The 13,416-nt window shown below is 43.4% G+C and overlaps 1 protein-coding gene across 2 annotated transcripts in view; it reads right to left on the reverse strand.

The window, feature by feature from the left end:
- The window catches only part of LOC126092026 (uncharacterized), a 489,900-nt gene that overhangs the window by 454,613 nt on the left and 21,871 nt on the right, over positions 1 to 13,416 (reverse strand). The window lies entirely within an intron of this gene.

Below are 13,416 nucleotides of genomic sequence, written 5' to 3' on the forward strand. Positions count from 1 at the left end.
TTATACAAAGGGGAATGAGACGGTTGAAGGGGGTGGGGGCGGAGGGAGCAGAAGAAAGGGTTACTGGAGAATGTGGACTTGGTAGTAGGAATGAGACTAATTAGTTCTTCAATAAATGGCAGATGCTTATAGCGAATACGCTTTTGAAGAATCACAAGAGCAGCGGTATGCTTGGAAAAGACCCAGAAAACCAAGAAAATTCCAGCTGGGTTAGATCATCAGACAGAGATTCCGATATCAGATATTGGATTGTGAGGCGTACCTAGGAGCAGATATAGACTCAGATCGCAATTTACTAATGATGAACAGTAGACTGAACTTTAAGAGAATTGTACGCAGGAATAAGTGTCGAAGGAAGTGGGATACAACTGCATACTGAGGAATGATGAGAAGCTTGTGAATTTGGCTAAAAATGTGGATACCGCAGTAAGGAATATCCAAGCAGGCAGTTATACTGAAGAGGAGTGCATATCAGACACCCTCCAGAAAAGAGCAATCACAGATGTTGAACAGTTAGATATAGGTACAACGAAGGTAACTGAAGACGTACTTCAATCGATCGATGAATGAAGGAAGTACAAAAATCGTCAAGGAGAGATAACAATGAGGCAATAGGAATCACTTGGGAATGAAGTAAATAAGAAGTGCAAGACAGCCAAGAAGGAATGCCTGCAGGAAAAATGAGAATAAATCGAAAAGAAGTGATCTTCTTAAGTCCTGAGTCGGACTGTGGAAAAATGAAAACATCTTTCAGTGAAATTAACGGCAAGTGTGATAACATTAAGAGTGTAATGGGAATTCCCCTATAAACCGCAGAGGAAAGAGCGGATAGGTGGAAAGAGCGGATAGATGGAAATGGCGGCTTGGTGGAAAGAGGGGATAGGTGGAAACAGCACACTGAAGGTTTCTACGAGGAGGGGTGTGATGGCTTGATGGCAGAAGAAACTGAAGAAATTTAAAAGAGATGTGGAAGACAGAGATCAAGTAAAGCAAAATCGATGGATAACATTCCACCCGTAATTTCTAAAATCATTGGGGGAAACGGCAACCAAACTACTATTCAACGTAGCATGTAAAATCTGAGACTGGTGACGTACAGTCAGACTTTGGGAACAATATAGGCCACACAATTCCGGAAATAGCAAGGGCAGATAGTTGGGAAAGCTATCGTACTGTCAGCTTCATGTCTAATGCATCCAAGTTGCTGGCAGAGATAATGTACAGCAGAATGGGAAAGGAAACTGAGGATCCGTTAAGTGGCAATCAGTCTGGGAAGGCAAAGGCGCCAGAGAGGCAGTTCTGACTCTGCGCTTTATAATGGAAGCAAGACTACAGAAAAATCAAAATACGCTCATTCAACGTAGAAAAGCTTTCGACGATGCGAAAAGGTGCAAGCTGGCAGAAATTCTGAGAAATGTGAGAGTGAGCTTCAGGGAAAGAAAGGTGATATACAAAATGAACAGTAACCAAGAGGAAACGTTGAGGATTGAAGGCCAAGAACAAAGTGCTCGTATTGAGAAGGGGATGCCACCACTGTCCCATCTGTACAGGCTAAATCTTAACAAAACGTGACTGAAGGTGGAGGAAAACAGGTCCTATGAACAAGTGTTCGGAAACGCATCGTTGCCAGGGTAGATGGCGCTCACGAATGAAGGTTCCTCTGACCACGTGCCGTGTCCGTAGCCCACAGATGACGAGTATGCGCACAGATGAGGCCAGTTATGGTTAAGGTTGCTTCGCATGCTAAGAGGACTGTTGATAAAAATTAAATATTTGTGATGATCTGGTACAAAAACCGTCCGCAACATGCGACCCGTAGAGGCAAATCCGCTGCTGATAATCCTTGCACTCTTTGCACGTTACAGGAATAGTGGCGGTTGTCATACGGGATACACATAGTCGTACTTCGGCTTACGCCATGTTGGAGAGCCACCTGCCTGGAACTTGTTCTAGGGTTCGTGTCGGTATCCTGTAGAGCCCGGTGTACGCACAGTCCGCCGCCTCCCTGCACTTTTCGATGTTGCAAATTATCCAAAATCACTCAAACGCCCAAAAACGGGTCGAAATGTTGCGTGATGTGGTTGGTGTCTGTGAGGGTACTTGTGTTGGAACAGCCGTACCGCCTCTCCACTACTGTTTCCATCTGCTTGGCCGTACACCAGCATCATCTCGGGTTGTTCCCGGACCATTCTGCTGCCTACAGTAGCTGCATCAGTCACACAGCCTGCGACGCACAACAAACACACGGCACGTGGTCAGAGGAACTGTTATTCGACAGTGCCACCTACCGGGGCAACGATTCCTCTCCGGACGCATGTTCATAGGACCATTTGTCCTCCATTTCCAATCAGGAATCCATCTCTGCGATTTGTCAGTTTCATTAATGTTCACCCCATGTACCGAAGGAGCAATGATGGAAATAAAACAAAGGTTCAGGAGTGAGATTAAAATGTAGGGTGAAAGTATATCCATGACACGATTCGTTGATGACATTGCTGTCCCCAGTTACAGTGAAGAAGCATACCGGCATCTGCTGAGCGGTGTAATGAGTACAGAATCTGAAACGTGAGTAAGCCGAAAAGAAATGAGAATCGCCAGAAATGAAAATAGCGAGAAACTTAACAACAAAACTGGCGGTCAAGAAAAAGACAAAGTTAAGAAATTCTGCTTCCTTGGAGGCAAAATATCCCATGACGGACGAAGCAAGGAGGACATAAAGAGAAGTCTGTTGTGTCAAGCAAAGGCCTCGATTTGAGAAATAAATTTGTGAGAATGTGCGTTTGGAGCACAGCATCGCATGGCAATGAATCATACACAATGGGAAAACTGGAACTGAAGAGAATCGAAACATTTGAGATGTGATGCGGCCGAAGAATGTTGGAAATCAGGTAGAATGATAAGCCGAGGAATGAGGAGATTGTCCACAAAGTCACCGAAGGAAGGAACATATGTAAACACTGACGAGAAGAACAGAAAGGATGATAGGACATGTATGAAGGTATCAGCATATGACTTCCACGTACTAGACGGTAAAAACTGTAGAGGAAGACAGGGACGGGAATACATCCAGTAAATAACGGGGGACTCAAGGCGCAAGTAGAGCTCTCAGGTGAAGAGGTTGGCGCAGGAGAGGAATCGGTCGCAGGCTGCATCAAACCGGTCAGATGACAGATGACTCGAGAAGAAAAGAAAACTACAAAATTCATCAGTTCACTAAGAAGCAGTAAATTGATCTTATAGATCTTATAATTAAATTTTCCCCGAGAAATTTAAGAAATGAATCAAAATCTATGTCACGGCGAGGAATCGAACCTGGGTTTCCTTGCTTTTTGAGCGGAAACGCCGACCGTTGCACCACCGCAGCACTAACACAAACTTCGTATCCTCGGCTTATTTTGCCCCTACATTGTCACTAATGCTGGGGCTCTCCGCCATTGGAATAGCACCTCAGCACTGGACGTAATGGGGAAGTCCTGCACCTCAAGTGATCTTAAATTTTCGCCGAGACATTTAACTCTCATCTTTGGAACTGGGTTGCATGTGCAGCAGCTTTATCCACAGTGCTGCAGTAGTGTAATGGACAGCATTTCTGCTCAGAAAGCAAAGAGAGCCTCGTTCGAGTCCTAGCTCTGGTACGGATTTTAATTCATTTCTTTAGCTTCCATCCTTGCCGCCGATAAGCTGTAAATTTGTCGGCTACGAGGATATTCGTAGTAAAATATTTAAATCTTATGCTAGCTTCAAGGATTACCCTTAAGTTACCTACGTAATTAATGTCTTGAGACAATTTCCTGACCGACTTCAACTTCCTTTTGGAACAGCGATGTATGAAACTCGAGACAGGCTAAGCGCCTGTAATTGGAAACCTATTTTACTCCTATCAGTATTTTCGAAAGTCTACGAGAAACTGGTTGTATTAGAGTACGGACTCGTGTAACTGAGGAGAACTTGTTAACTGCCTCACGGTCTTTCGTAGGCTTCTCTACGGAGAAAACAGTACAAGTCGTCGTAAACTAATCGATTCCGGAGCCAAGTGAGATATGTTATCCGACTGGTATACAGCGTTTTGTGACAGAGCTTGTTAATGTCTTTGACGTCGCGGATCACAACATTCAACTCGGAACACCAATGACTGAGGCACTAATTGCATACGTCTTCATAACAGAAATTGAAGTGTGTCACAGGCATGACAGTAACCTCAGAATGGGGGGAGGGGGGGAGAAAATGACGTGTGACGTACATAAGGGACGCTGCTGGGTACACACTTGCACGACCTTGCAGTCACTTTAGAGACTCTAATGCTCAGCCGTGGCGCCAGTGCACGAATACCCTGCCTCTGCCTCACAAGACGAGGTCAGATGACAGCTGGACAGGGCTACAAGCGGTTCACAGCTGGCACTAAGAGTACGGTGTGAAGTAGATATTCTTGTGGGATCTCGGATCTCGCATTCAACTCCCGACAGACTTAGGGGCAGTCAGATCGTCACGACACACGCGGCAGGGCTGTGGACGAACCCAGTTGAGTGGTACTACCTACACCGGGCCGTATAGGGGGGTGGACTGGTAAACCTGTTCCTACGTGTACGGCTTCCGTCTTGGTGCTGTGAACGACAAACGTATAGCTAAGCCTCCAACTTTCTACTCTTTTCCACATATATTCATTCATTAGTATTGCAAGTAATTACATGTTTGAGAAAATTGTAAGTTATATTCTAAACCATAATATTAGCTATGTGTTGAATGGTAATAGATTCTGCTAGAGCACGCAGTAGCCGAACGTTCCTCGAGTGAATCAAAGAAAGCAGTTCAGGCTACGATGACATACCATGCGACACAGTGTGTCATTTTACCCCAATGTGGATTCTCGTTCTATTCTGTGTGATCTTTGATATTAATTAATCTGTTTATTTTACGTATCTGTTTGAATTTAACAACAATAGCAGTAGGTCACTCCACAATAAAATAAATTAAACGAAACGTTAAACATGAATTGATAAATGTCCAATGATACACAAATCCAATAAATTTACGTGAGTCAAGTATATGTGAATTTTTACTTTGGGTCGCAGACAATAAAAGAAGGAAATCGTCAAGACAGTCTTGGGATGCGGTGCAGATGCAGCAGGCTATACATGCTGTTACCAGAGGTGACATGGAATGTCTGCGGGCATCCAAAGCATTCGCTTAGAAGCTGAGCTAGGAATATGAACAGGATCTTCAGTGGTGTTCAGAAAGAAGTGGGTAGATTCCAGCCAACTTTCAGCACAGCATTCCAGGGTGAACTGGCACAACACCTGAAAACTACTGACAGCCCGCATGTTTGGTATGACTACGAAGGAGGTGAAACAAGTTGCATTCCCGATAATCTTAAGAAATTGTATTGAGCACAGGTTCGACAAGGAAAAGAAGATGGCTGGGTGGGACTGGATAGCTGGCTTCTTAACGCGAAATAGAGACATCAGCGTACGTGAGCCTGAGGCAACATACGCGGCTAGGCTACAAACAAACCTCTTGTCTTAAAGTTCTTTTCCAGTTTTGAAGAAGTAAAGGGCAGTGAAGGTATTTCGCCACGTAACATTTATAATATTGATAAATCTGCTCTGCGTAGTATACAGAAACCTTTGAAAGTATTTGACAGAGAGGAGAAAAGCAGATAGGCGCGACGACGAGTGCTGAAAGAAGTGCTATGTTACTATAGTAGCCGGCCGCTGTGGCCGATCGGCTCTAGGCACTTCAGTCCGGAACCGCGCAACTGCTACGGTCGCAGGTTCGAATCCTGTCTCGGGTATGGATGTTTGTGATGTCCTTAGGTTAGTCAGGTTTAAGTAGTAATACGTTCTAGGGGACTGATGACCTCAGATGTTAAGTCCCATAGGGCTTAGAGTTATTTGAACCTTTTTTTTGTTACTGTAGTATGGTGGCTTTGTCCCACCAGTGATTATTTACCATGGAAAAAACTGTAAAAAAGAGTTAATCGACAGATCTCCTCTACGAATTGTTGGAGTTGCCTATAGAACAGGCTGGATCACTGCAGACATTTTTTTTTCTTTTCTTTTCTTTTTTTTGCAGTTGAAAGGTCTCTGTTGGATTCCTTTCATGTTAATTTCTTAAATATGTTGTCATTTACGGCATAAATCCCTCTTCTAAATTTACTGTGGTGTTTCTATCTGGGATGAGACTGAGCAGTGGAACGTGTTACTTTTACACATAAACAAGAACGATCTGTCACACTACTACACTTTAAAACACAGTTTATATGTAATTCATGTCACACAGTCACATACGGAACCTACATCTGCTCGCTTTCTTTTATATACTGTATATGATAAGATACTGTCATCCCCCTTCCCTTCTGTGTGAGAGGATGAATGACCAAATGTATTTCTAGTTGCATGCTTGATGGTAGCAGACAAGCCTGTCTGCTAGAGAACAGTAGGACCAACGTCGGAACAGGTAGCTACGCTTTCTAAAAGCAGAGAGGTTTCTATTCTTAGTATGGTCCTGTCCGTCCCTTGTCATGTTCGTATAGGAAGCTGCCTTTCTGGTCACTTCCGTTTGTATCTGTTAAGCACGCTCGGTAGGGGCCCAGGTCAGTCTGAAGTGGTAAGATCTCCGGCTAAGCGCGTGTCTGCTAAGTCCGTAGGACAATGGATTTCTTAAGTTCAACCTAACTGAAAATTTAATCACCTTTATTTCAGGTTTAGCTCTAAAATATGTAATGTTAGCTTAAATTGCAAGGCAGTGTAATTCGAGTGTGAAGTTCAGAATATCTTCCGGTAGTTGCTTTGTCACTACTTTGTCAGTAAAGTGGAACCACGTGTTGATCAGTAACTGTAAGATCATCAATCTTAAATGCAAATGTGCGTGAGATTATAATGTCTCGTATTGACAATATTTTTCCATACAGCAACTTTTCTTTATGTTCAACACACATGGGGTGTACTTTGTGAGACCAGTACCACGTGCTTATACAATTGTTTGACCCATCAGGTTAATAGTAAGACGATAGCAACCAGTTCAAGGTTTTTCATTTGTAAATTGCGTTTCGATGTAATTTATTTTAATTATCAAAATTATTGTGGAGTTACACTCTTTGTGTAAACCAAGTTGACCACGTGAAGCATGTGGTGTAAGCATCAAAGTAGCCCTCAGCTATTCTTTTCAGAAAGATTTCACAGAGAGTTAGTGTGAATTTAGTATACCAGTGTGTGGTAATTTCATGATGGACAGGATTGCGCTACGAACGTAACTTCTTTGGGTGAAAATTGATTCGGTTGGTTGTGGTTAATTTCCTCTTGCATATGTTTCAACGTTCTTCGTGTGTAATTTTATGAATGCAGTGTTATATGTAGTCTCCCAATCTTGGCTCCCGATTTGATGCGTTCTGTAAGATCACAAACTCACATTTACACAATTCTAAATAAGGCACCAGTTTAGTTATGAATAAAGTTTGATATGCTGAAATTTTAACGGAACAATGATCAATGTTAAAATAAATGTCCAAATATAAACTGATTTATTTCTTTTTATTTAAATTGTCTTTATATATATATATATATATATATATATATATATATATATATATATATCACCGGTTATCGCAAGATGAGTACTAAAAGATTATAATTAATGTTAGTCTGGTTGGGAATTTGGTAAGCTAGACCGGATACCTGGTGAAACAGTTGCGCAGTAATGCAAGGTTAACTTCCTCAGATAGCTCACAGCTTTTAACCCACTTTTATGGTCTTAAACATCACCACTGCTTTCAGAACAAATTAATGCAATAACATTACACATGGCGACCTTGTTCTGTGATTCCGCTAGACTCTGGAATCTCTGAAACGTTAAATTGCGAGCGTTGTATAATCTTAATTTTTTTCCCCCTGCAGCGCTCAAACAACTTCTGCGTTGTTTCTGAGCAGACTTTCAAAAGATTCACGGCGTTGTTGAGCGGCGTTGTGTTGTTTGTCTTGTTTTGTTTTCTATATTTGTGTGTTTTATGTGTTTTTTTTCGCTTGTAAATTGCACTGACTTCGATCAAAGATATAAATTTGTTTTGCGTGTGAAAAAGTGCGTACTAGGTTTGGCACCTTTCGTGTGACTGTCGTAATTTTTGGGGGATACATTTATTCTGATTAGTGAGTTGCGCACCGGGTATAAATTGAACTAATGCAGACACGTAACCAAGCTAAAAGTAGGCGGTCCAACAACTTAGGCAACGTGGACCGAGGGAATAATTTGATTTCGAATATTAACCCGTCGGACGGTTCCGAAAATGCTTTGGGTAATACTTCAGAGGAAATGCAAAACAGGACAAACGGGCTCACATCAGAGCCAGAAATTAATTTGCCTCCAACTAACCAAATTAATTTGGCAGAACTCATGAAAGCCTTATTGCAAAAAAATAAAGAAATCGCAGAGAAATCTGAAAAATCGATCCGAGAGCTAGGCGAACAAATAGACAAAAAACTAATCCAGCAGACAATTAAAGTCGACAAGTGTCCGATGATATCTCGCAAAGAATAAACAATCTGGCAAGTAAAATAAAAAGTGATATTATGAAAGAATTACGCCATACATCTGAACAAATCGATGATAGTCTGCAAGCCTTAGAACAGGGCAAGCGGAGTGGCGATGCGGAATCGAAAGAGAGCGAGGAACAGCTACTTAGGAATTTCCAAGCGCTGAGAGAAGAATGCCAAAGGGAACACCAGCAGGTACTCTTGAGGGTCCAAGAGGTGGAAACGCATTGTCCCACGTCCGTTAGCAACACAATAGCGGACAACAGTCTAGCGATTCACACGCTGGAACAGCAAGTAGAACAATTGAAACAGACTGGGGCGGAGGACAAGAGACAAATACATGATAAGATTGCGGCATTAGCGGACATCGTAGGCACGATGAAGGTGACGGAGAGCGATAACAATACTATACCGGTAGCGGTCGTAGAGACCGAAGAAGTGCGTTCGCTTCTTAGATTTCGGAAGGGTCAGTTCGAAGTGAACAGGCGGCACAAAGCTGTAACAGGCGAATTACAAGAACGCGTGGCGCATCTGGAAAGCCGCACGGGGTGTGATTCCGAACTCGCCAATAGCACTAAAAATAGCTGTACGAACAGTGAAGAGAGGGACTCCGGCCATGAGGGAGATTTTGACGACACGGAAGAATGTATTTCGAGGGGCAGACATGAGAAAAATAGAAACATTCAAGGGCCTCGCTGGGAGGAAATGCGGGGATTTGATTTCAAACATTTCCTTACGGTGAGAAAGTTTGAGATATTTCGAAATTCTCAAAAAGGAATACATCCACGAGCATGGCTGGGGCAATTTGAGTTCTGTCTTCCCCCCGACTGGGCAAGTTCACATAAGATAGAATATATGTGTGGCTATTTGGAAGGCGAACCGGCGATTTCCATGAGGTCGGCAGCGCGTCACTGCAACTCCACTTGGGAGTTTCGACAAGCCTTTCTGTCCGCCTATTGGTCGGAAGTGGCACAAGATAGGGTCAAGCATGGCATAATTATGCTGCCAAATTTGAACCAGTCTGGTTTCGGCAGCCCAGCACGCCTATTCAACCACATGCTGCAGACAAATCAATTTGTATACGACCCATACGGGCCTGCGGAACTAATTAGGATATGCATCACCAAATTGCCGATGCACTTGCGCCACGTCATTCTTGTGGGACGATGCAAAGAGGACGTGGAAACGTTTAAGACACTTCTCCAAGAGTTGGAATATAATACAGCAGAATGCCCGCCTAATCAGGCACAAAGCTATTACGGGGCACAGCAGCACGATCGCAGTCGTGGCCGTAGTACTAATCAACGGCGTGACTGGTCGTCGCGACGCGAACGGAACAAAAATCGGGACCGGCCGTATAGAAACTGGGGTAACAGTCGCGAACACAGGTGGAACAACGGAAATGATTGAGGACGTGGACAGGATCGTGAACGCAACAGTTACAGCAACCAGAATCGATACTACGGTGAACACGGTGGGAATAGGACTATAGGCGGAGCACCTCATGATGTTGAAATTAGCCCGGCTAACCCTAGACATAACCCAGCAAATGGAAATGAACAAAACCGGCAATGACAAACGATCAGCGCAGAAGGCGCCCAATCGGAACAAATGAGCGACATGGCAAATGAGTGCATACGGTATATAGAGAGGGAAGATATTAGAGAGGATTTGTTGCAAGAAACTACGAGTGCTAAAATTTCGGGAATAAATCCAGTCGTGACAGTTGCAGTGAACGAAATATGTTTTAAGTGTGTCATTGACACTGGAAGACCTTTCTCCATAGTGAGCGAGGCAGCATTTCAAAAATGCGAAGGGACTGGGACTTGGCCCGTTTTTCAAGTGCGAGGAATAAAGGTGAAGGGCGCAATCTACGGTAAGAGCGTAGAAATCCGAAGGCAGACTCGGCTTAATTTTACCTGCCAGGGAAGAGAGTTTGAGTACAACTTCTTTGTGCTCCCAATGCTGAATGTGGCAATGATTTTAGGAAATGACTTCATGAATGCCCACCATGCAGTAATTGACATGGGTGGAGGAGTAATGACAGTTCAAGTTGGGGATCAGCCAATTAATTTAGTATTTGACGAATGCATATTACGTGCCGAGTCAGAAATTAGTTGCCTAAAATTTCAAGCTCAAAGCGAGTCGCAACCCAGACTGGAGCTACTCGTGAACTATGTAAGTGAGTCGTGCTCTACGTCTGTTGAGCAGGGGAAAGATGTTTTTGCTGATGCACTGAGAAAGAGCATCGCGGGTGTCAGAACCACCGACAGGGAAAAAGAGAAATTGTATTGCCTACTTAGGAATCATGAACGGGAATTTTCTGAGACTCCGGGGGCGATTAAGGGTTTTACTTACCAATTCAGGGTACGTGACCATCAGAAGTTTTCTGTTAGACCATACCCTATTCCCGTGGCGTATAGAGCCCAGGTGGAGAAGGAAATAAACAAGATGTTAGAACAATGAATAATTGAGCGGGCAGTAAGCTCGTACAACTCACCCTTGCTTGTCGTACCAAAACGCGACAACTCGGTTCGTTTGGTACTAGACTCGAGACAGATAAACACAATTATTATGTCGGAAACGGACAGGCCTGAGAGCCTTGAGGAACTCTTACAACGTTTCCACGGGGTAAAGGTACTATCATCCGTCGACCTCCGTTTGAGTTTTTGGAAAATCGTGCTACACCCATCTTGCAGAATGTATACAGCGTTCCTGTGTTATGGAAATTGTTTCCAATTCCGGTGTCTCCCGTTCGGACTAAATGTCTCATCAGCTGCTTTTATAAGGGGATTAAATAGCATTTTGCCTGATGATTTGAAACAGCGAGTGACAATTTACTTGGATGACATATTAATTGTGGAAAAGTCGTGGCAGGATCATAATGACGTTCTGAACAGACTACTGGATGTTTTTGAGAAGGCAGGTGTAACATTCAACTTAGATAAGTCACAGTTCGGACGAGAGAACATAAAATTCTTAGGCCATATTGTCTCAGCAAATGGAATACAACCTGACCCGGAGAAAATTGCGGCGATAGCGGAGTGTGCAATGCCGACAAATAAAAAACAGTTGCGAGCATTCTTAGGCCTGTGTAATTTTTATAAGTGATTTATAAATTTTAGTGTACTTGGTACACCCTGTCTATGTGGACTACCAGGGATGAACGCTTTGTGGATCTGGGATCAAGAGGCACAGGATGAATTTTATAAATTGAAAAAGGCATTGGTAGAGGCTCCCATCCTCGTGCATCCCGACCTGACACAAGAATTCTGTTTAATGACGGATAGTTCCTTGTCAGGATTAGGTGCGGTACTGTTTCAAACGGAAGGAAATGATGATATTACAACTTGGAAAACAATCTCGTTTGGGAGCAGGGTGCTCTCTCGATGTGAAAAAAAATTATTCCGTGACAGAACTCGAAGCACTCGCGATAGTTTGGGCATTCTCAAAATTTAGGTGTTTCTTATTTGGGAGGACCACCAGGTTGTACACTGACCATCGTGCACTCCAATTTCTTATGAGCACAAAAATCACGCATGGGAGAGTAGGACGCTGGGCACTATACCTACAGGAATATAATTTCACTGTAGAATACATTCCGGGACAGAAAAATGTAATTGCTGACGCTTTATCGCGCATTCCTATAGGTTTGGTTCACACAGAAGGGGAACTCGGTGAAAATAATTTTAGCATCCTATACTTCCAGAATGTAGCGTTCGAGAACTTTGTTACCACCTCTTTAGGGAGTATAGCGGACGAACAGGATAAGGACGCAGTATTGAAAGATATAAAGAAGAAGTGGGAGGACACGGATAATGTAGGAATACGCCAGTACTACTTAGTGCGCAACAGAATACTATTCAAGAAACGAGCCCCGGACGACTCCAGATGGGCGTTGGTGATTCCGGAGGAACTCGTAAACAAAATTATATGGTACATACATTTGAGTTATGGTCACTTCGGAGCACAGAAATGTTGTAAAAAACTGAAGGAGACATGCTATTTTAATAACATGCTACGGCATATTCGTTGTGTACTTAGAGTGTGCGGACCTTGTCAGCGAGCAAAGGCGGCCACAGTGACGTATGCCGCATCATTGCACCCGATAATACCAAGCAAACTTTGTGACCTCGCGGCCGTGGATCTATTTGGGCCACTAATACGATCTAATGCAGGTTTTGCATATGTTTTCGTAGCGGTGGAGCTAACCTCCAAGTCTGTGTGCCTGACTCCGTTGAAGCGAGCCACAGGAAGGGCAGTGGCAACTGCATTTGCAAAGCAGTTTCTGCATGAAGTTGGGAGCGTGAAAAGGGTTATCTCGGATAATGGACCTGGCAGCGGATGCTTCGAAGAAGAAGAATTAAACCTATATATATATATCTCTTTCACCCTAGCTCGAACCCCAGTGAGCGTATTATGCGTGAATTAGGAAAATTATGTAGGTTATACTGCAGTCGTGATCACCGATCGTGGGACATACACCTAAAAGGATTTCAGAACATAGTTAATGAGTTGCCTAATACGTCAAAAAAGCTTCCGCCAATCACTGTGCTAAAAAACAAGGAGCCCCCGAGCAAAATCAAAGAGGTGGTGCCTTGGCCACTACAGCCGAGACTACGCCGGAACGCAATTGTTGACTTAGCTTTACGCAACATCAAGCGTGCAGCAGAAGCCAGAGTCAAGGCGTATAAGAAAATCGTGAGAAAAACAGTGTTTCATGTAGGACAAAAAGTTCTTATCAGATCACACAAGCTGTCTAACAAACGGTCAGGTGTCTGTAAGAAATTTTTTAATCTCTTTAACGGCCCGTATCGGATAAGGAAGATTCCCCATGAAAACGCCATAGAAGTTGAAACTCTTCGATCGAAGAAATCAAAAGGGCTACACCATG

This window comes from Schistocerca cancellata, chromosome 7, assembly GCF_023864275.1.
Source record: "Schistocerca cancellata isolate TAMUIC-IGC-003103 chromosome 7, iqSchCanc2.1, whole genome shotgun sequence".
Classification (NCBI taxonomy): domain Eukaryota; kingdom Metazoa; phylum Arthropoda; class Insecta; order Orthoptera; family Acrididae; genus Schistocerca; species Schistocerca cancellata.